Source organism: Furipterus horrens, unplaced genomic scaffold (genome assembly GCF_987537825.1).
Source record: "Furipterus horrens unplaced genomic scaffold, mFurHor1.1.pri manual_scaffold_6, whole genome shotgun sequence".
Classification (NCBI taxonomy): domain Eukaryota; kingdom Metazoa; phylum Chordata; class Mammalia; order Chiroptera; family Furipteridae; genus Furipterus; species Furipterus horrens.
In genome coordinates, this window is record NW_028327176.1 from 12,773,593 (window position 1) to 12,797,807 (window position 24,215).

Consider the following 24,215-nt stretch of genomic DNA (forward strand, 5'->3'; position numbering starts at 1 on the left):
GTCAGTTACTTCAGCCACCTTTTCAGTTACCATCCCTGCAAAAGTGGTGAGCTATCTTTAAACATTTAAAAATACATGTTGTATAATATACCATAGACACTTCACTTAGAAAATATAAATGTTTGTTCATTTACATGCATGCATGTATACACAAATGGATCAACGTGTGTATTCTGGAAAAGGGAGAACGAGAGGAATTCTAAGTGAGGATGCTAGTACTGACCCTTTCATGGTACCCAGGGTTGTTTTGTTTTGTACTGTCCTCTAGCATTTTCTCCTGTGGTCAAGTAATGTGCGTACGACCTTTTGTAACTAAAAAGCAAAGGAGTCATGAGCCCAGCCTCTTTGCAAGGTGCCACCAAGTGCCATGCCCCCCCGCCCCCAGCCTTATGCTCCCTCCCACGTGTTGCTTACATCGAGCTCCCCTGGGTTCAGTGATAGCTGCCCAGGTCTCCTCATTCCACAGCCTTCCTTGGGGTACCCCCCAAGGCCCGGCCCTCCCTTACATTCTGTGGTGGATGTAGATATCTGCCACTGGAGGGGATACATCGCATTAGCCAGGCGGTTTCTTTATATTTTAAGGGCACGGCTAGACTGGGAGTGAAGCGGGAATTTGTCCCCGCCTATTAGCTGGAACACAGCCTGAGCTGGAGGTGGGTGACACCAAAATAATTGGAGGTAAGAGCTGTGAGGCCATTAAGATAAATTTTTGACATAAAAATGTAGGCGGGTTCATAAAAGGTTGCAATGACAATAGGTTATAGTGACAGCTTTTCAACAACTATATAAGCCTCCGGATGGAAGGGAACTCAGCATAATGAATTATGGGCAGTCTGGACAACACAGCATCTTTTTATAGGCATAGATCTGAGGGGAGAATAAAGTTATTCAGACTGACCCATGTTAAATAGCATTATTGTTAAACCAGGAGTGGAGCCAGCGTAAAAGGGTGAGCGGCTTAAAGCCTTTGCTGCTGAGGCGGAAAGACCTTGGTCTTCCAGCCTGGGCACTGGGCCTTCACAGTTCCATTATCTGGCCTAATGAGTGTCTTTGCCCACGGGATCCTGAGCTGACATCCACACTCGCCTGGCAGCACTCCCGGGCCTTCCTGTGAAGGCCTCCGCCTTTGTTCCCGCACGGCCCGGCTGTTCGTGCAGTTTTGCCTTCGGACAAAATTGCCTCCACTGACTCGCAGATGAGACATGGGCGACCCTTCTTCAGTGGGATGTTCTCGGGGTGGGAGAATCCTTCCAGAAAGAAGGGAGTGGGATCCCTCGGGCCGGGAGGTGGAGGAAGGCCGGACTCCCACCAGACCCTCCGTGCCAGAGTCTGCTCTTGACCTCCGATCGAGTTCTTATCTCTTAGCTAACAGGTAGCAGCCACAAGGCTAGCCATCGATTCTTGAGTGCCTGCAGTGTGTCTGACCCTGCACTGAGCATTTTTCATCTTCTCACAGAAGCCTCACAGTAACCCTGGGATGTAAGTATTGTTATTCCCATTTCGTAGATTAAAAAAAAGAAAAAAAATCTAAGGCCAGATGAAGTTCATCTACAGCTGGTTAATGTTCAGAGTGTTTGAAATTTAAATCTGGATCCATCTGACCTTCATGTCTGGGGTCCTGGCCATGGCTGTACTGTGGTGACTGGTGAATGTTCACACGCTCGAAAACTGAACAGAAAGCACCACCCAAACGGGAGGAGCGCTGGTAAATGCCTTCTGGGGCTCAGCCAGTGAGGACGCAAGATTTGATCCGCTGCTAAAATTCACGCACTTTTTAAATGGGCTTCGGTTGAGAGGAACGCCTCCTTGATGGTAAAATGTCTGAGTTCAGTGATTTCATTCGGGGTGTGTGGATGTATATTAATCATTTGCTAACGGCAGTTTAATGAGATGAAGCAGTTTATGTGGTAAGGGAGCAGATCTCCACACTGGAGCAGGCATATGTGTCCCTGCCTGCACAGCCCGTGGTCTGCCATGGGAAGGCTTGGGCTGGTCTGGGGTCCTATTAAACCACGCTGTGCTTGTGAATGAGTCCCTCTGGGGTCTCTGCCCTCAGAGAAGGGCAGGCCCTTTAGGGACCACGTCAGTCTCCGGGGAATTCAGGGCCAGGCCAGGGTCTCTGAGAGCTGAGCTGTGCTTTCCTTCCAGCTTCTCGGTTCTGGAACAAGAACAAGTTCCTTTAGCCAAGACCACTGGAGTGGAGGGGGATGCAGTCGTAGCTCTGGGATGCCCAGTCGGAAACCTGAGGGCACCTCTGTCTTAGTTCTGGCTGCTATAACAAAAATGATGTAGAGTGGGGGGCTTATAAACAACAGAATTTTATTCCTCACATTTCTGGGGGCTGGAATTCTGAGATCAGGGTGCCTGCATGGTGAGGTTCTAGTGAGGGCCTGCTCCCAGACTGCAGACTGCTGACTCCTTATTGTGTCCTCACAGGACAAGGAAGAACACTAGGAAGCTCTCTGGAGTCTCTCATACAAGGGTAATAATCGCATTCAGAAAGACTCCACCCTCATGGCCTAATCACCACCCAAAGGCCCCTCCTCCTGATAGCATCACATTAGGGGTTAGAATTTCAACATATGAATGGGAGTGGGGAGGGCAGGCGCAAACATTCAGTCCATACCAACCTCCCCACTAAACAGTGGGTGTTTGGCTGGTAGGGCCTCGGGTCAGCCCACCGCACTGCTGAGATGGTCTCACCTGATAACCTGTCCCTGTCGGCCCCAGCGCTCCCACCCGTATCCTAGCACGTCATTTGCTTATGCCCAAATCTCTCGCAGGTCATGCTGGATGCCCACCCAGCCCTCCCCAGTGGTGGGCACACGTGGGGCTCACTTAACAACTACTGTTCTTATGTCACCCAGTGAAGAAAGCTCTTGGTCCCTGGTCTACAGATGGACAAATGACCAGGCTGAGGCAGGGCAGAGGGAGAAGAGTCCAATGGCCATGGTCGTCACAGCCCTGGAGAAACTCACCCAGGTGCAGGGGGCAACAGGAAGGGTCCCTGAGGCTGTCGCTGGTCCTCTAGGGCCCCAAGGCTCACTAGGCCACACCTAGTTTCTGCAGAATTTGGAGACAACCAGAGCACAGGGCCACCTCACCCTAACAAACAAGGGGAGTCCCAGACAATTAGACATGACATCGTCCCTGTGTCTTCTGGAGCACCTCCTGAGTCATCTGCCCCTGCCCCGCCCCCACCCCAGGTCCTGCCTAAGGCAGGCGTGTTTCGTTGCCCTTTCTCCTTGGGCTTTTCTTAGTAACAGCACTGGCTGTGCGGCTGCACAGAGGCCTTCTGGAGACATTCTGTCCTGGTCGGCCACAAGGCTGACCCTGAGCCAACATGTCCACCCCCCTAGGGAGCCTTCCTCTCACCCTGCCCAGCGCCCTGGGTGAGGTCAGTGGCACAAAGGGGATCAGGAAGGCCATGACTGTGGCCTATAACTTGGCAGCTGTTCCTCCCAGCCCAGGGACAGCTCCAGGCAGCTGTTCTAAGTATAATTGTTATTTAAACTATGTCTGCTCTCCTGAGAATCTGATTCTTGGGTCGGAGAGAATGGCCTGGAGGTGTGCGAGGCTGGATCTTGGGTGCTCCCCAGGCCTGGCTGCACCCCAGGGGGTGCCACACCCCATCGGCTCAGAGAGACCAGGAACGGGGAGGGGTTCTGCCCAGCCTGGGCCGACTTGGACTGTCTAGAAATTCTGACCCCTTCTGGTTTCTCAGGAAAAGATGTCACAGTTCTTGCCAATTGGCAAGTAAGACACTGAATATGGAGAGAGTGGTCCCCTGTGCCCTTCCCTATGGTGACAATCTGGGGTGAGGCCACAGGTCAGGACAATGCCTCTTGTCAGGGTAGGTCAAAGTCAGGTCAGTTTTCCCTCAATCCCCAGGGCAAGGAAGGGCTCAGGAAAGCAGGCCTGAGGTCAGAGGTTAATTGGGCAGAATTCGAGGGGGCTGGAATAACTAAGGGTGCCTACCTGTGGGGGTTCTGGCACCTACTGCTCTGCCCTGCATGCCTGGGGCCATTCAGGCCAGAAGAGGCAGCGAGAGGTGGACCTCAAACCACAAGTGCCCTCCTGCCTCCACCCAGCTATCAAGGAGTTTCCTGGGCTGGACTTTGAGGGGTCAAGGGGTTGGGACAGGGTGTGGCCCCAAAGAGGTCAGCCTGGCCCTGGGCTGTTGGCGTCTCAGCCCCCAAATCAGGGATTCCTGCAGGAGCCTCAGGGTCTCCCACCCAGCCATCATTTTACAGGTGGGCTCTGAGGCACAGGCCTTCAGAGGAAAAATCTCTTCTGGTTGGTTTTCTGAAGGAGGGAGATGGAGGCAGCCTGGCCCCCCCCTGGGGCCAGCGTCCAGGACAGACAGAGGAACACATCTGAGGCCACATCCCCTCCCCCTCCCCGAGCCCAGCTCACATTTGCCTGGCCCTGGGGAGCTGCCACCCGACCATGGAGCCCAGCGGACTCGTTATCAGAGGCCCTGATGCAGCTGCATTCGGGGTCCACAGCAAAAAGGAGTCCGTGCTCGGCTCCTCACGGAGCTCAGTGCAGGAACGGGTCTTGTGGGACCACCCCTGGTCACCCAACATTGTCCCCTTCTCCTCCTGGGGGACTGTGCCCAGAGGAGGTGGCTGGATCCGTGGTGAAGTCGGTACCACAGGCCTGCGGGCCTGGTGGACAGCCCTACTGTGCGTCTGGCTGGACTCAGTGCCCAGGGGCGGGGGCAGCCCCAGCAGGGCCCCTGTTGCCATCCAGCAGGAGGCGTCTGGACCCTGGACCGTGGGGCGGCTGGGCAATCATTTCTCCTCTTGTAACTGAGGCACTCGTTCCAAGGCCTGCTGGTAAGTGGTCCCACTGGGACGAGGGTGTCACTGAAGGGAAGACGCAACAATGATGAAAGTGGCAGATTTCCTGGGAGACAGCGTCCCTTCCAGGCAGCAGCAGGAGCCCTGGAGGTGAACACCGAAAGCTTTTCCTTCTGATTTTGGCACTGAATCTGCCCTGAGGACTCAGGCCACTGGTGCACTCGGCACCCGTCTGCAAAATGGAAAGACCAAGTCACTTTGGGTCATTTGAGTTCATCAATATATAGAAGACCAAGAATAGACATGAGACGAGACAGGAGAACTTTAAAATGTGCACAAATGCTACCCGCCCCTCAGAAGCTAGAGAGGACCCCTTCCTTGATGCCAGTTGCCCTTACCTCCTCTCCCACACCACCTCCTCTCTGCTCTTTGGCTGGCTGTTGGCACAAGGTCCCCATCCTGACTTGGGCTCCCTGCCCTCACCCAGGGCTGCATCTGAGTCCTGGAAGCAGGTGTGCTCATGGCCATTTGCAGAAGCCAGGGCCACGCCTCTCTGGTGGTGAAGCAAGGTCTTATGGGACTGTCACCTGAGGGTCCCGCCCTGCCTGTTGGAAACTGATCCAGCCTGACCTGATCTCCTTACTCTACAAGACCCTAGAGTCAGCCCTTGACCATGTGGAGGACAACGTGGCCCTAGAGGAGGCCCCAAGGGATCCAACCAGGTCCTGTGTAGAACGATGTCCCTGGCTCCCAAGGGACTACTGTCTTATGAGGGACACATGGAAGAAGCCCTCACCCTTTATCTTCTCTCAATTTTGTTGAGATATAAAGTAAATTTTGGTCCTGTCCTCAGAAAATGTAAGTCCTTACTGATTAAATTGCCCATGTAAATTGACATATCCTAGCCTCTGGGCCTGAAAGGAAGAGAAACTATAATAAAAACAGAAAAGTTATCCAGAACCCTTCTGCTTCTCGGGTACTTCAGCATGGTGAAATTCTACCAGCTCTTCAGGAACTGGGAAAACTTTTCTTGAAGGACAGGGTAGAGTGTATGGGGTGAAGGTCAGGGTCAACCTGTAAGTGTGTGTGTGAGTTCATGTATGTGCATGTGTGCGTGTGTGTGTGTAAGAAGAGAAAGAGATTGATTGATTCCAGAATATTCTGTTGGTGATCAGGAAGTGGCGTAAGTAGAGGCCATGCTTCTGCTGCAGAACTGGGCCTTGCATGCAGTAGGCGCCCAGGAAAGCCAGGACACCTGTTCCCTGGCAGGCTCTGCAGTGAGGCGCAGGGGTCTCTGTGAGCTCATTGTTTAGGGTCCCCTTGTACCTTAGATGCCCAGGTAGTGGTTAGGGCATGCCACTCTACTGACGGGAAACGGTGCCTCAGCGCTGGCCACGCAGCTGCCCAGAGCACACCGGGAGGCAGAGGTGAGCAGGGGGTTTGAAAGGAGTCCTTCTGACCCCAGAGAGGAATTTCATCCCCTGCCCCTTGCTGGGAGCGCAGAGAGGGATGAGAAAGGATGGAGACGCGATGGAGGAGTTCAGGGGCAGGCAGAAAAGGAGGCAGGAGACTACCAGTGACTCACTTCGGTTTTTTTAGTCTTGGACCAAATGGAACACTTATTTTTAATTGAACATCTGAAATCGAATCATATCCAATTATACATTACATAGACTTGGAACCTCGTTCTTTAAAGGGCCCTGAACTTGTTTCTTCTGTGAGCAAGTCTGTGCCGTAATTGCCATTCTCATGCTTATCCGTTTCATCAATTTAGATTCTCACACACCCCTCCACTTTTAGGGACCCTTGAACTGGCTCAGGGTGGGAAGAAGGGAGGAGCAGTGAGGCTGCAGCCTAGGGGTTATCGGGCGTGGGGGTCCTCACAAAGACGGTAACATCCATTGCTGTTCCTGGCATGACGAGGGAGGAGAAGGCAATGCCCAGAAATAATTGGAAGATGTTACCGCATACAAAAGGCAGTGAAACTGTCTATAAACACTGAAATGGGAGTGTCTGCTGGGACATTTGGGTCTTTCATTTCACAGCCCCCAAACACATCCCTTGCATGCTGTCTGTACCAGGGACTCCCATACACCCTGTGAGATCTCACGCCCCGTGCCCCAAGTCACAGAGGGACGTTTTGGTTTTAGGCACATTCTTCTTCCCCAGCAAGGCTCCTTGGAGGGGTAGGGGCCCAGCTTTCTCCTCTCTGTCTTATCTTCAATGCCCGGCATATCACAGGAGCTCAGAAAATGTTTGTTATTTTGTGTTTATTCAAAGTTAGAGCTATAATTCACAAAATACACACCTCACATGTACTCGGGTAAATTCTTTCTTTAATTGAAATGCATTCATTTGGAGAAAGCAATGCTGATAGGAGCCAGATAGCTGGAGAACTGATGATTTTCTAAGTGCTGTGGGCCCCGCAGGATGTGAATTACAATATGGAATATTTAGATACCAAACCTGTTGCGGGGGGAGGGGGCAGCACTACAATGATCTGCTCTCGCACCGAGCACCCAGGACAAACCCCAACGCATAGTAATTAAAAATTCTGAATCATGCCATTTTTTTTTCTGGAAATACTTTTATGCTCTGTTTTACTTATCACCATTAATAATAATGATAATGATAACAATAACAATAAAATGACTGTGTGATTAAGGTGCAGAGAAGCAATTAGGAAACCAGATATGGGTTTTTTGTGAGCCTTGAGCTAGAATAATTACAAGGAGGTTCATAGGAGAGCTGCTTCCAGAAGATTCTTCAACTGGGAGTTGAGGTGGGTCCGTGATTCTGTTCATCTGTTCCCTGATATCAATCCATCAACTTGTTCATTTGACAAATACGTATTAAGTGCCTCAGATAGGCGAGGTGGTGTGCGGGATGCTCAGGATGCACTGGTAACTGGGATAGTCCCCGCTCTTTAGGGCTGGGGGTGGTTACAGTCAGGTGCGTGTCTATTTCGGCAAGGTGTAACGTGGCCAGTAATGGTGATGGTAGGTACTGCAAGCTATTTGGGTATTTTGGCCATGCTGAGACCTAAGGGATGAGTTGGAGATATCCAGATGAAAGAGGCCCGGTGATGCAAAAGAGCTTAGCACTTTGGAGGACTAAAAGTCGTTCCATCCCGTTACTGAGAAGGGTAGCCATCAGATATGAGCTGGAGAGGTTGGTTTGGACTGTTTCCTAAAGGCAGTGGGGAGCCACTGAGGGTTTTATCGGAACAGTGATCAGGTGTGCACCTCGGAATGTTGCCTCTGGTTGCATTGTGTCATGGCGAGACAGGAAGTGAGGACACCATTGTGGACCAGATGCAGAAAGTCGCGATGATGGTGGCCTAGGTGTTCATAGTAGCAGTGGGGAAAAAAGAAATGGGAGGGTTTCAGAAATTCAGGAAAGGCGATCATGATAACTAGGACATGTATTTCATGAGCTTAAACTGTGCCAGACCCAGCAGTAAGCACTCCACATGTTTCTTTGGTATCGTCTTTAAACAAAACCTCTGAGGTCGTGTTCATTAGCCCCTTGCACCCCGGCTCCTTGAAGAAAACCCATTATTCCCACCTAGGTGGCTTCACACCCACAGGCACCTGCATGCACACTCCGTGTTCGCAGCCAGATGATGACGCGCGTGTTGGGGTCACTGCGCGGACATGGCGGTGCTCAGGGTTCTACATTAAAATGCAGTGGCCACATCGCTCTGGCTCGGCTGCACCGGCCTTTAGCAGAGCAGTGTCACCATCCCCCTTTCTGTCCCCAACTAGCAAACATTCTGCCCAGCTCAGAGCCCACAGGCCCCACCCCTGCTTCTCTTTTGGGAACTGGGGTCACTCACTGTGGCCTCTGGTCTTCCAGATCTGGTGACCTCAGTTCCTCCTCATGAGGGATCCCAGGGTCAGTGCCTTCAGGCTTATGAGAACGGCCCTCCCTGTGGGTCCCACCAGCGGTAGGGTCCTCTCTGCTCCTCCCACTGAGCCAGGCCTGCTCCCACCACAGCCCCCATGTGGCAGCATGTCGCCAGGGTCCCCCACTAACCCTCTGCCCCTGGGAGTAGTCCCCCTTTCTTTTCTGACCTGGCTTCTATTCTCTTGAGTTCCACAAAACATCCACACCCAGTCTGGGTTCATCTCACTCTTCAGCTCCGTGACAGGAAGGCTCTGGGGTTCGCTGGAGTCTCGTTACTCTCATTTTACCTAAACTAACCTTCCTTAAATAGAGGGGAAGAGGGAATGATGCAAGGAGGGAAAAGAAACGTGGCTATGAGCGTCAGCGTGAGAGATCTGCCGAGTATCTAAATATTGTCCTCGCCATGCTCCCTGTTCCGCTGAATAAAGAAAACAGAGGTGGCTTCGGGCCTTTTTTAACTCAAGATTTTATTAAAAAGAGGCAAAGTTTCAATCACCAAGCAAACAATTCACAAAGTCGTTTTCTAGAATAATGAGAATAATACAAGCTATCGTTGTGGAGGGGCTGAATCCGTGCCAGGCCCTGTGGGCTTGTGGGTCTGGCATCCCTCATCCTCGTTCACCCCATGAACTTTTTATAGACCAGGAGACGGGTTCAGAGATGTCTGGCGACCTGTCCAAGGACACAGAGTGCATAAGGGTGATTCCGTGGTTCGCCCCAGGTCTGGGTGGCTCCGGCACTGTTCCCGAGCTCTCTCACGGTAGAGCCCCGCTCAGACCAAGGCAGGCAGCCAGAAGGCCACAGGGAGCCTCCTGAGCACCAGCTACAGCCTGAAGCTGTTCCGACTCCCAGAGCGAAGGGAGGACAACAGGGGGATCCCCACGATTGAGGGGGTTTCTGTTTCCCACTTCTGAGCTTTCTCTCTGAATGAGATCTGTGACCACATCACAGCGTGTTTGCCCAACCTGGTCAGAAGCATAAGCTGGTGAAATAGAAATATCCTTGTGAAAATATAAACATACTCTTATTTACCGAAGGTAAACGAAGCCTTTCCCTGGTCTGAAAGGGCTCCATTTTTCTGCCTTTCATCTCCTCGGCTTGCTTTGACTGCCCATAAAATTAACCTTCAGAAAGAAAGGAGAGTAAGCAACCTGGCAAGTCCATGCATCTGATTTTCTGGCTGCAGGTGCAGCCGACCCTTGGGGGAGTTACCTGGCAGGGAGGCCTAGGTGGGCCTCACGCCCACCCCACACCTCTCCCCTGTCTTTGTGGAGGAAGGGGGCTCCTGACTGGCTTTTGGTCGTTGTGAAGCTCACACCTATAACCATTCATGGAGCTTCCCCTCTGCCGAGCTGGCTCCGCCGGGCTCAGCCGCAGCTCTGTCTGTGCTCAGCGCTCTGTGACGGGAAAAAAGCGAGCAGAACGCATTCCGTGCCGGACTTGTTATTTCTGTAGAAACCATCGCCGTTACTGTCAGGGATGCTTTGTTCGTAGGGGAAGGCTGTTTCTTGGAAAATATCGCCTTCCAGTACGGTGACTCTTTTTTCAGGTTCCGTAACAAGGCATTAAGCAAACGCTCGGAAACTCAGCAGCTTCCTTCCCGGAGAGGGGCGCGGCGGGCGGACCGCTGCAGCCCAGGGCCTGCAGTAGCTGCGCAGAATGAGAATTGGCTGCCGTGGCCTCGCTAATGAGCCCGCAGCCTGGGCGATACCAGCAATGCTAAAGGTTACCCCTTCCCCTCTGATCTATTGCTTCTTCAGGGAGTCGTTAAGTGTTCTGAATCTATTTTTTAGGCATCTTGAATCCACCGGTGAAACATTGTTGATGCCGTGGGTGATGCGTAAAGCAGCCACTTGGGAAGGCTGGGCCGGGAGGGACACCCACGGGTGTTGAGCAGTTAGGACACAGGCGAGGTGGAGCATGTACTGAGACGGGGAGCGGGCGTGGGTGGGAAGCGGCACTCTTTCTTTTATCTGCTGGGGGGTGGAGAAGAGGCAGACCCTGCCTGTCTTGGGAGTAGACCATATTTATTCAGAAGGGAGAGCCAGAGAAAAGTTCTGTCATCATGGAAGGAACTCTCAAGCCTGCTCAGTATTCTTATTGTTTTGCCTTTTTTTTTTCCCCCCTGCCTGGACTCTCCCTACCCAGAGCACCGATCTGTCTAAAAGAGGTGATATCATTGTGGAGGTTGTAGTAGATAATGTGCCGGTTAATTTTATGTGTCAGCTTTTCTGGGCCAGGGGATGCTTAGGTCAAACGTGAGTCTGACGTGTCTGGAAGGTGTTTCTGAGTGGGATTAGCATTGAATCAGTAGGATGACACAGAAGACAGCCGTTTCTAATGTGGCCGGGCATCCCCTCCTCAGTGAAGGCCTGAATAGAACAAAAGGCTGACGGGCACTCCCCCAATTAAAAGGGAAATCCTCCTGCCTGATGTTTGAGCGGGGACATTGGTTCTTCCCCGCCTTTGGGCACGAACGGACATGTCGGCTCTTCTTGGGCCTCGATCCAGCCAGCTTTCAGCATAGAACTTTCCTCAGTTTCCAGTTTGCCGACCGTGTGCCGGTCTCAGGACTTCTCAGCTTCCATAATCACGTGGGCCAATTCCTTACAATATGTTCTTTTGGTTCTGTTTCTCTGGAGAATCCTGAGTCATACAGGCGACATTAATAAGGCAGGGACTGAAATATTAAAAATCGTACCTGAATTCATAACCTGACCAGATTAGCTGTGTCCTCTATGAGAAAAAGAGGGTCCCTGAGTCCCCAAAGTGTTCAGAATGAGGCCAGTGACTCCAGAAAGCTCTCTGGCCACACCTCTCTGCCGAGAAACTGTGTGCTGTGAACTGTGGGGGGTGGGGGGTGACATGATGGGCAGGGAATGTGCGCAGCCCTGGCCTCTCCCACCCAGGATGCACCTTGGAAGAGCACAGGACCCAGGCAGAGCTGACCTGATATGCAGGTTCCAGCCCAGCCCCGTGGTCCTGCTGAGCTCCTGGAAGTAAAACTTCACATTACTTGAGTGCTGCAGACACTCTTTTACTGTGATTGAGACCCAAGTCCTTGCAAGAGTCCCTCCCACACCCTCAGGACTGCTTTGGTGGAAAAACAGAGAAGCCCCTCACAGCCTCTGGCAGCTGCCCTCTCCTGACGCCATCTCTCCAGGTGGCCCTCGGCCACAGAGAGGCTCTGACTCCTCTTTACCAGCCCAGCCTCTGTTTCTGCCCAGGTGATGGGGGGCTGGGGCTGGTGGGCAGGGCAGGGAGGGGCAGCAGGCCCAGACCTCAGGCTGGGCCCTGACAGGAGCTGAGTGGCATGCTACAGAGCCTAGGTCTTCCCTAGCTTAGTGAGCAGAGAAAGGCACACATACAATAGCTGTGCCACACCCGCTGTGTGTGGGGAGGGTCCCTGCTCCTGTCCCTAGACCCACCCTGTAGCTGCTGGGAGACGCACCCACGGCAGCAGCAGCTCCCCAGCCAGGGAAGGGCAGCCTCACAATGACAGGTGGCAGGTTCCATCCAGAGCCCCTGCTCCTCGGTCCCCAGACCCGGTGACTACCCCTCAGCTCACCCCCTGCAAGAAGGGGAAGGAAAATGTGCATGAAATGACCTGTGATGTCCCACAGCCAGTAAGGCTCTGGGCCTAATGCGTCACACATGGGGGGGCTTCTGCAGGTGGCCTGAGAGCCAGGGCCAGTTTCTCCCGCAGGGTTAAGCACTGGGTCCCGGCCTGGCCGGTGGAAAATTTTGAGTGACTGGGTGTTCTCAGAGGGGTCTGGCCCTCAGAGTGAAAGGAGGATGGGGAAAAATGGATTGGGATGGTGAGTCCGGTCCTGCAGGCCTTGACTGGGGCTCCCCTAGAAATCCGAGCATCTCAGTGTCAGGAGCACAGACACACCAGGTCCCAGGGGCACAGAATCAAGCCACAGTTTGTGATGGCAGAAGAGATACAGTCTAAAAATATGAACAGACTGCCGGGACACAAGGCGAAGAGGGGAAGCCGCCTCCCCTCTGATGAAAAATCAATGCTGGGTGTCAGGACTCCCCATCGACAGCTTGATTAGAAAGGACAGGACTCTGGCTTTGCCCTGGACTCTCACCAGGGAGAGAGAGGTGGAGGGACTTCTGGGGGCTCGCTGAGGCCAGAAGCTGCAGAAAGCCCAGCCTGCCACACCCGACCTGTGCACGGCGCCAGATCCACTCCTCAGACTGTCCCTGAGCAGCTACAGCAGGTCCTCGCAGAGCGTCCTCCTGGCCAGTGTCACTGAGACACCGTAAGAACTTACCTCTTGTTTATATCGATCAGCCCGTGTTACAAATCGGTTTTGTTATACAGGCTGGGTGATAGTGGGCTTCCAGGTGCTGGTGCGGAAAATCACACGATAATAAACACATCATAACACAGGAATAAACTGTTCCGTGTACTCACAACTGTAAACCTACTTTTGCCCGCCCTTGTGCAAGACTTCATTTCCCTTAAAGTCGCAGAACCACTGACAACGTCGAGGACTTGCTGAACTACGTGGCAGGCCCTATCCTGGAGATAAGGCACAGCCTCAGCCTCAACGTGGCCTCGTGGGAGGCAGATGAGCAAACGGGAGTTACAGCCCATGCACACCCATGGGCGCCACCCCAAGGGATGTGTGGGAAGCCCAGAGGGCTGTTCAGGGAGGGCTCCTCTGAGGAGGTGCTCAGTCTTCAAGGACAAGATGAAGTGAATCTGGGGGAAAAGAAGCCCACACTTGGGCCAAGACGCAGAAGTAAGAAGCAGCACACATGAGAGGGAGCGCAGGTGACCGTGAAGTGCCAGGCTGGGCGTGACGGACTCAGGATCATTGCACCCTGGGGGCCATCCCAGCTTTGGGAACCGCACCAGGGAGTTTGGACTTTACCCCTCAGACTGGGGGACTGGAGAGTTTTAGAGGGAAGAGTGACTGGTCCTGGTTACATCTTAGACTGGTTGGAACACAAAGAACAGATTAGGGTGGATGCCGCAGAGGGCAGGAAGGCCAGACGGAGGGCAGGTGGAAGGGGGCACGGTGGTCGGGGCTGCTAGAGAAATACTGCGGCTGTGTCGGTGAGGCTGCAGGTGGGTGGGGAGTTGGCGGAGGGAGCGGGACTGTCAGAGCTGAGTCCGTCCCAGCCTTGGTCACAGTGGTGGGGGGCGCCGCCTTCCAGGACAGAGCATTCAGCAGAGGCAACAGATCCCGGCTGGGGAGGGGAGATTGGGAATCCAGGACCGCACACGCTGAGTTTGAGGTTCGGGCAGGACATCCAAGTGGAGCTGTCCTGCAGGCATTGAAGGGGAACAAAGACCTGGCGTTGGAGCAATAATTAGGTCCAGAAGCAGGAGCAGGATCCCCCCGGGGTGTGGGAGAGGCAGGCGTGAGGAGAGCGTTACATCCTGAGGAACACGGGCACTTGAAGAGAGACAGCCAAGCCCACAGAGGTGGCTGGAGCAGCAGAGGCCAGTGCCTGCCCTGTAGGGTGAGAACCACCCAGGTGGGCAGACCTGCATGGGAAGCCCCACCACGGGACCGGCCTTCCGGGAGCGAGGGCGACATTGTCTTAAATGGCACTCAGCCCTGCAGCTAAGGCACACGTTCCCACTGCAGGGACAGCCGAGTGCCCATTTTTCAAATGAGTCCCAGAGGGGAAAAGAGTCTTGACCAGGTCGCCCAGAGCCCAGCCTCGACTCCCCATTGGCTGCCCTCCTTCCCATCCCCACCACTGCCCAGGGAAGCTTGGAGATGGCATGGCGGAGAGCGGAGGGAGAAACAGAGGAGTGTGCTGGTCCCTGGTGCTAACAGGACAGACGCCTTCAGGTGGGGGAATGGGCAGGCTGACAAGAATTAGAAAATGCAACCCCCCGCCTTTCCCAGAAGAACAAGATAGGACGTCAGTATGATTTAAGATGGGAGCTGCCAAAATAGCATGGAACCAAAGTCCCCCCTCTCCACTGTGGGGGTGCTTACCATACAAGCTGCTTGATTCAAATTTGTGAGGAACAGGCTGGGGGGTGGGGGGCGGGGAGGATAAAATACATCCTCCTTCCCTCCATCCTGCAGCTTCCGCAGCCTGCTTCCACCTGACTCTCAGGGTGAGTCCAGAATGATGTCACTCTCTGATGGGCAAATGCAGCCCTCACACCCCCAGAGGCTAGAGGCACCACAGAGTCTGGGGGGCAGGAGAGGGAACTGGATGTAAGCCAAGGGTTGGGGTATACAGTGCGTGCCAACTGGTATCTCTTTACACCCTTGTATGTGGACATGGGGAGGACATGTGTGTCAGCTCAGGCTGCCTCCATGAAGGACTACAGCCTGGGGGGGCTCATAAGCAACAGAAATTTGTTTCTCACGGTTCTGGAGGCTGGAAGGCTGACCGGGCTGCCAGTGTGGTCAGGTTCTGGGAAGAACCTTGTTCCGGGTTGCCAACTGCTGACTTCTCCTGGGGTCCTCGCGTGGCAGAGAACAGAGGGAGGACATGAGCTCTCTCGTGTCCTCTTCTGAGGGCACAATGGCTATCATGAGGGCTTCACCCTTGCGGCCTAATCACCTCCCAAGGACACATCTCCTGAAACTGTCCCGTGGAGGGTAGGATCTCAAGCTAAGGATTCTGGGGCACAAAGGTAATCAGTCCCCAACAGTGCGCGGTCCCTGGAGGGCTGGGGAGGGCTGGTGCCACAGGAGAGCTGTTGTGTGAATGTGTCTGAGAACAGGACACAGGGAAGAAAGTCCCAACCACAGGGCAGGGTCACAGCAGCCACAGCAGCGAGAGCTCCAGTGTGCAGTGACGCGGGCATGTTTGGTACACATCCTGACTCACACTCCTCACAGGCCCAGGAGGGAGGGGACTTGAATTCTCACTGTGCAGGTGGTGACACTGAGGCTCGGAGACATGAAATCCTTGTCTGGAGCACTCCGATAATGACTCAAAGCCCTGCTCAGACCCCCAAAGGCATGGTGCTCCCTCTGCACCCCCACACCCCTCCTCTTGTCACTCCAGATTCGGTCTCCTCCTCCAGGAAGTTCTCCCAGACCCACTTGGCTAGAGTAGGTGCCGCCCTCTGTCACAGCACTTCGTCTTTTTAGGTTATACCTGTTTCCTTGCCTGTCTCTCCACCAATCTGATCTGCTGGAGGGCAGAGCTCTTGTCCTGCTCAAACCACAAAGGATGGATGAAGGGGGTGCCCAGGAGATGGAGCACAGCACACCCCAGCTCAGGACCCCAGGCCTGGATGTCTGTTCGCAGGCCCTCAGGCACCCACACCAATAGCAGGACTTATCCTAACGTCTGTGCTGCCCTCCCCTGCCTGGAATGCCCCATCCTTCCTTCAGGGCCCAGCTGAAGGCTTGCTTCCTCATGCTCCACCTGGAGGGCCTTGACCAATGCTGAGTGAATGTCAGATAAGAGGCAGCTCTCTGCGTAGCAAATAACGAGACAGCTTCCACATGCAGCACCCATGTGCGCTGGGCAAGCACTAAGTCCTTTACACATACTAATACGTAATCCCGTGGTATAGGTTCTAGAATTATCTCTATCTGAGGGGTGAGGGAACAATGGCACAGAGTCCATTAGCTTGCCCCAGCTCCCCCCACGTGTAAGCGTCAGGACTGGCATTTGCACCCGGCAGCCTGGCTCCAACTGCCGCCCATCACAGTGGGCCCAGAGCGCTGGGGAGGCGGCTGTTCCCCCAGATCTCGGGCCTCAGATGGGCATCAGAAGTAGTGAGGTGGCCTGGAATGTGCTGGAACACCCGTCCTTCCCTCCCTGGAAAGCAGGCAGCTTCCAGGTTCTGGTGGGCCTGCCCTGTGGTGCTTGGAGCCCCTCGTGGCCCCTCCGGAGCTGGCCGGTCCCCCGCAGCGGGGACGGGTCCTGGGAGCCCTGCACCCAGGCTTCACAGTAGTGGCCGGGACACGACGCGCTGTCTGGGGACAATATGTTTGCCTGCCCTTGTAGAGGAAACGGCTCTGCTTTCTCCCTCCTGTAATTGTTACCATCTGTTTCCCTCCATCGTGTTTGTTGATGTTTTCTTGTTTTAAAACTGAGATGAGTCAGATTGGAAGCAGGATGAGGAAAAGTGTCTGGGAGGGGAGCTCAGACTGGCCACGGGGACTCTGTTTCAGAGCCGCTGAAGAAAAATCGATGCTGTGGGACAGGCAGGGGCGTCTGCCAGCATCTCCTGCTGTGTGGAGGTGGGGGTTCTGAGGGTCTGTGCAGGCATGTGAAGGCACTCGTGTGTGCTGGGTGTGTAAGCAGGTGAGCCCATGCGTGTGCATGCTTGTGTGTCTGTGTGGACGTGTGTGCTGCCGGGGGCGCGGGGCTGTAGAGCACAGATGGTGTGAGCGGGTTGAGTCTCAGCTTATGTTTGTGACCTGAAGTGAATCTGTCCGTTCACCGTGCCTGAGCAACGCAAGTGGCGGAGTCAGTGCCGAACCTAGAAGAAGAGGAGTGGAGGGGGGGGGGAGCTTACTTCAGGATATTTATAGCCCCCAGCAGTGATGCTTACAAGGGGCCCTTAGCATTGAGGGTAAGTCCATATGGCTTCCTGGGACATCCCTCTAGGGTGCACTTATGGCCCGAAATATTATAATGTCCTGCCTGCCCGCACCTCCACCCCAGAGCTAAGCTTGGGGCTTCGCTGTAGGGCCAGGAAGCTGCGGTGTCCTGCCAAGTGCCGCTGGGTAGGAATTGGCTTTCTGAGCCAATAACGCGGAGACCTTTCAGCTGCCATTCTACCGGGAATTTTGAGTCAGTGCCTCGTGCCTCCCTCTTCCTGTTCCCAAATAGCAGTCACCCTAGACTCTTGGCTCCTGACTCTTGTTATTTCAGCCAAGACAGGGTGCTCTGCGACTCTCCCCCCGCTAACTAGGTCTACAAGCTCAACACAGCTCTACGACCTTGACTTGCAATTCAGATCAGCTGCCACCAGAGCTGGCGGTACCCTGGTTTTGGTCTCATGGCCAAACAGCCAGGCTTCCCATAGACATGCTGTGTGAAGCAGGATCCAGCCTGCTACCCTCTCTTCTGTCCCCCCTTGATAATCACAGTCTGTGGGGGATTCTCTGGCCCCAGCAACCCAGAGAGAACTGATGGAGAAGACGGCTTTGAGCTTGGCATCCTCCTGGTCTTCTTGGGGTCCCTCCTAATAACAGTCACTGCCATTTGCTAGCCCAGGCTCTGTCCCAGCTTCTGTGCTAGGCCCTGGAAGCAGAAGATTTTCACTCCTCTCTGAAATTAGCCTTTGGAAGAATCGTCGTGCCAGTTTTATAGATGAAGAAGCAGAATGCTGAGAGATGAAATGACTCGTGCAAGGTCACAAGGCTAGTTAGAGGTGGAGCAGAACTTGAACCCAGACCTCCTCCCTGCCGGGCCAGAGCTCTGGTGATTATGGAAGGGGAGGCACCTCAGGAGACCTGTGTGCTGTCAGCCGGAGAACGGATGCATGGCCGTCCAGGCCGGCCAGGTCTCCAGGAGAAGCCCTTGCTCGGGTCTGCTCTGCCGCACCTTCTATTCTGAGTTTCACCTTCCTCACGAGCCATGCGGTGGGTGCTGAGCCTAACCGCACAAGGCAAGGATTGCAACTCACTGCCCTTGCTGCGGTGTTTAGGAGCGAGCCAAGGAAACTTCTCGTGGCTGCATATTTAAGCGCTTTTATTAAGTGGAACAAGCTATTTCTGAACACGAGAGTGGCCAACAGCCTTAGAGGAAATTAAAATGAACCATGACAATGGAAAATTGCACAGGGGCATGGCAGATTCTCCGGAGATAAATACAACAAGCCTTTCAACAGCATTCAGGAAAGACTAGAGATCGTGGAGATTACGTGGTGAGAGGGAGAAAAGCAAAGCATCAGAAAATTAGAGCACAGGCTGGTGGGAGGCCCAGCCGTATGCTGGTCAGGTCCCTTCTGTTAACAGCCCCCACCCCGGGGTCTGCTGGATAAGGTGGGGCCGAGAAACAACAGGGAGACAGATCTCCACGCAGCTCAGCAAGCATTTCCTGAGCTCCCACTGCATGCGTGCGCGCTGTGGGGGTGCAACAGGCTGAATTGTGTCCCCCTGATTCATATATGGAATCCCTAGCCCCGTTGGGATGGTATTCAGAGATGGGTCCTTTGGGAGATCATTTGGTTTAGATGAGGTCATGAGGATAGGGATGCCATGATAGGACTGTGAAAGAGGAAGAGACTAGAATTTTCTCTCTCTCTGCCATGCAAGGACACAGCAAGAAGGCAGCATCTGCACACCAGGAAGATTTCTCACAAGGACCCAGCCAGCACCCTGATGTCAGAATTCTAGTCTTTAAGAACTGTGAGAAATAAATGTCTGTTGTGATGTCACCCGGCCTACAGCATTTTGTTACAGCAGCCAGGTGACTAATACAGTGGTGAATGGAGATGGGGACCCAGACCTTGGCTTCCAAAAACTCCTGGGTCTTGAGGGTTATAAGCTGGCACATCTAAGGGTTCAATAGGTATTAGCTGTTACAGTTGTGATTATGATTTCTCCATGAACCTGTGGGCCCCCAGGCCAGGGACTATTCATTGTTGTGTCTCCAGTACAGGCTAACTTCTCAGTATGTGTGGGGTGCGTGACTGAATGAATGAATGAATGATGCACCTGAAGGTGATGGGCTCTGGCACAGAACGCATGGAGCAGTGGTAGCTGGCAGTGCTTCGTGGAGATGAAGGGAAGGAAGCCTTGACCCTGGCAGGCAGTCTGGCTCCTGCGAAGGAAGGGATGTCAGAAGAGGGTGTTCGCCTGCCCCCCGTCTCTGACCCAGGGATCCACAGCAAGCAGCCATGGGCAGAGAGCCCCACAGCCCTCTGCATGGTACGCCAGGCCCCACGGCCCCAGTGGCTGCCCGATGCTCTCCCCAAGCAGGGCAGGACCTTACACAGCTCTGGTCACCAAGGGCCCACTCCTCCTCTGATGTCATTGTCAAGGAAGAGAAATCTATGTGTCTGTCTACCCAAGAGGGCTGCTTCCCTGTGTCTCCCACCCCCTCCCACCACCTCCTAAGAATTTCACCCCTTTCCCTCTTGCACCTGGACCTCCAGTGAGTTTAGATGGAATACATCTGGCCCAGCAAGCTTTCCGAAGCCTAAAGAGATGCACTGGTGCTCAACAATGCCATTTCCTTTCAAGAAAATCACTTGAACCACCGCAGTTCTGAACGAAGGGAGCTGAGCTGGACTGTGGCCTGAGGGCACGGCTCTCCACCCATGAGGACCCTGCCTGGCCACTTGGTGCTCTCAAGACAGAGAGCCCAAACAGAGTTGAGGGAGCCAGGGAGCAGGGAAGATATAAACTGAGGCCTGGTTGTGTGCTTCTGGAATGTGCCACCGCAGGCCTGGTCAGTCCCACTGAGCTCCAGTCCTGAGACACACACTCACCCAGGCCTGGACTTGCTTCAGGGAGTCTTGAAGTCCCGGCAGTAAAACTATTTTAGCTCCTTCAGCTGTGCCGCCCAGTCTAAGGAGCTGCCTCGCAGGGACCCTTGTTTTGCATTGTTTGTGTCTTTGTCCTGCCTGACCTCAGGGTGACCCAACCACAATCCTCTCTCTTGTTAGGCCTCTAATGAGGTCGCCGAAGACTTCTGTGTCAGCACCTCCTTGCTGGGCCGAGAGTAGAGCTCCGTCTACTTCCCACTTGGAGAGTCACACGGCAGAGGCTGCAGAACTGAGCTGTTCCCGCGTGCCTGCAAGCCTGTCTGTAATGAAAATCACACATGCTCGGTTGAGGCCTGTGATTCAAAGGGTGGGCGGAGCTGGTTTTAATGAACGTTAGGTGTTTGTGGAAGAAGGGACCCTGAGGGAGTGCAGGCAGTCAGCAGGGACTCAGTCTTGGGGTTCTTGCTGGCTCTCAGCAGATCCTGCACCCAAGGAGGCCTTGGGTCATCCTAGAATGCCCTTGAGGGTGGGCCTGGGACGGCCCTGAGGGGCAGAGGGGCCAGGCTAGCCCCTGATCGAGCCTGCTGCTTCCCCCAGGTGATTAGCAGCCACCTCCAGAAAGGCCTCCGAAGGTTGGTTTAAAATTTTTTTTAAATATTGGGCACTCGGAGCCAAGGCCTCTGAGGGCCAAGCTGGAGCATCCCAGAGTTCGGCAAGGGACCCACATATATCCCCACACGCCCTCTGAGCTCTGCTGCCTGCATGGAGGGCTTCTCCTCACCAGACTCACTGAGGATTTTGAATCTGCACATAACAAAGGCTCCCAGAAACAGCTGTTGTCTGATGTGTGTCTATGAGTCTGGAGCTGACCCCGGGAAGGACAGGCGTGTCACTGGCTCTGAGGCTGGGAGGTCAAGGGGTGGTCCCAGAGTCACTGCCTGCAGGGCCGGCATCTGGGAACTGTCCCATCAAAGGGCCGCACAGGGCTGCTCTTGCCAGGCCTACCTTCCCGCCCACTTTGGCAACAAGAATGAAGATGGGTCGCCGTGGTCCGGAGGGAGCTGCATCATCACAAGTGCCGGGTGAGCGGGAGCAGACCGGGCAGGTTACAAGGCACACGGCTGTCAGGGGAGCCGTGAGGGCCAACCCCAGCTCTGCGAGCAGGTGCCCCTCTCCCCCGCCCTCACCTGTCCGTCTAGGCCACTCGCTCCCTCACATCACAGGCAGCTGCTGAGGGCCAGGCTGGCCCTGCACCTTTCAGCAGAATGAAAGGGAAGCTGAGACCAGAGGGGGGCTGAAGCACAGGAAAGGGCCTCTTTCTTTTCAAAGACTTTCGTTTGTGATGAGCACTTTTTTTTTTTTTCTAGGTGATCTTATTTCAAAGCCCCTTTGAAAATTGTGTGGGTTTTGTAATGGATGAAAAGTTACTTGGAAATGGGACTAAGAAGCTTTCCGTTGAATGTTGTTAGAGGAAAGTTGAAAGCTTTGAGTTGAAGGTTCTGCCAGATTTATCATTTCTTTTGTCCACAAGGCCCATCCATCGGGAGAGGTGCTGGGGGCCTGGACAGGGCGTGCGAGAGTGCGGTGCAAAAACCAGCCCCAGACGGGGTTCCTTTACATTTGCGAGGGGAGCCATCTGGGCTGAACTTTGAACGAAATTGTCTCTAAGGTATAGACTTTGAAGTCGGAACACGGAAAAGCCAATATACTTACAGAATACTACAGGAAGCTGGGTCTTATCAAAGACAATGGCTACCATGCAGATGTTTCATATCAGAAAGATAATTGTGCCAGAAGACAGGGCCCAAAAGGTCCTGAGAGGGAGGCGGGGGAACTGGCAGGATCCCTAAGGCATGTCCACGTGGGAGAACTGGCGAGAGAAGCCGGGGAACAGCACGGAAGAGGTAGAGAGCTAGGAAAAGTATCGTTACAGAAACAGAAGGGAAGGCATTTCAAGAAGCAAGAGGCAGAAAGCCAGGACGACGGATCAGAGAGAGTGGCTGGGGAGATACTGCTGGATGTGGCCTGAGGAGGTGACCAGTCATTTAAAGGGGACGTTCTCACTGAAGTGTTGGGGTGCGAAGAGTTCAAAGGTGGAAGGTGAGGGGTAGGAGGAGCACAGCAGCAGGCGTCCTGGCCCCATGGAGGGGAATGGCCATAAAGAAGGGGAGGAGGCAGACAGGTGCTGGAACAGCAGCTGAAGAGGTCAGACAAGGATGTTTCAGTCCCACGTTGGAATGCCAAGGGGAAGGGGCTGATGGGGAGGAAGTAGGAGAGAGAGAGAGGACATGATGGGGGACCCCGCGGTGCATTGCCAGCTTTGGGGAGGGCTGGAGGTGTCCATCTGTGTCGCCCTGGCCGGGGGCTGAAGAACTGGCCCCACTGGAAAGGGTCAAGAACAGCACCCTGGCAGGGGTTGGGGGAACATGTCCATGGCCTAGGGCAGTGGATTGGGGGAGGCATAGAGCCCAGTGGATCTGGCTTCCTGACCCCACCCTGCTGGCAGTGTCACAGCAGGAAGCCCAGGTGGGCAGGACGCAGTCAAGGAAGGGGAGCCCGTGGCTGGCCCTCCTGTGGGCACCAGGAGAGAGGCACTAAGTGTTACCCAAAAAGAGTAGTGTGGACGTGGCCTTGATATGGCTAAGCCCGTTTCCGGGGCTGTCCACCAGAGCGGGGGTGGGCTGGAGAGGGGTGGCCTGGGAGCATTCTGGCCATCCCAGAGCACCTCTGGGAGTCTCAGGACAGAATAGGGTACCAGAGCCCCAAGGCTGGTAGGCTCTAGCTGTAACTGCACTTCTCCAGGCTATTGTACTCTCCTGTAGAGTGAAGGGGAGAGCACAGAACTCCTCGTGGAAGGAAACCGCATTGTGCCCATGCCCAGGACATGTAGGAGGAGCTCAGTCAGTGTGACCTGTTAGGACCGCAGCAGGCCGGCAGCCCCATCTCCTCCATGCCTGGCAGTTCTTTACAGCTGGGTCCTTATGCCAATCCAGTGAGAAAGACAGCGCAGGAAGTGGGTGGTGGTTTTGACTTAAAAGTACATGCAGGTGACCCTCAGGGCAAAACACAAAGCCTGGGATCACAGGGCCAGGTTAGAGGCCGACTGCTGGCCTCTGCAGTTCCCTCTCCCACCCCAGCCCACGGCAGCCCTCACCAAGCTGTCCCCTGGGGTTCCTCCCTCCTTACACAGCTCCCTCACCAGTCCCCAAGTCACATCCTCTCCCCCTCACCCAAGGTCCCAGCAGGAACACTTGCCCTCCAGAGACATCATCATATTCCGTAATATGATTGGAATCTGAATATATATTTAAAATGACAAGATTGAAATTAAAATTTAAATAAAGAATTACTTTTCTGTAAGTCGCTCCAAAAGCAGTAATTTAGCAGCAAATTGATAGAGAAAGGTAAGCACTGGTCCTTTAAACCATCATGCAGTTTCCGGCATGCGAGCCAGAAGTGTCTCAATTTAACACATCATTGGTTAGTATTATTAGAAATTTCATCAGGCCCCAGAGTGCATTATGGTGCTGCTCCAAAGGGGAGACCGGGGGCACTGGCCTGGGGCCAGGGGTCCAATGGGGCAGCCTCATTAATGAGGGCAAGAGGGGGCTGCAGAAAGCCCCACCCCCAACCCCAAGTGGGAATTTAACTGTGACTATTCTCTTGTTTGTAATTCAGTAGCCATCATGAAATGGGAATGGAGAGACTCATAAATGTCATTTGTTCTTCCCGGAGGCCACAGATTTATAGCTTTGGTGTCTGTCAGCATGTCCTTCTGACCCCTTGGAACCTAGGCTGGGAACAGGAGTCCATGGAGACAGCGTGACCGAAGAGCTGGCGCCTCTGAGCCCCATGAGCAAGACCCAAAAAATCTGTCCCTATCAGGACCTGCCCAGCAGCTTCAGCTCTGAGGTGACCCCTTTCAGGGCACAAATGACCTTAAAGCTTGAATGTCAAGACCATCATTGTGCCATGGAATGAGGTCCACGGACTACCTGCTTCACTTGGCAGGCTTGTTCATGAGCCACATTTTAGGGTCTCCTGTCCTAGACCTTCTGAATCAGAAGCTCTGGGGGGTGGATCCAGAATCCTGCATTCTTAACAAGCTT

At 54.0% G+C, this 24,215-nt stretch overlaps 1 protein-coding gene across 1 annotated transcript in view; it reads left to right on the forward strand.

The window, feature by feature from the left end:
• The window catches only part of KLHL29 (kelch like family member 29), a 284,945-nt gene that overhangs the window by 194,638 nt on the left and 66,092 nt on the right, over positions 1-24,215 (forward strand). The gene's annotated exons all lie outside the window — the stretch shown is intronic.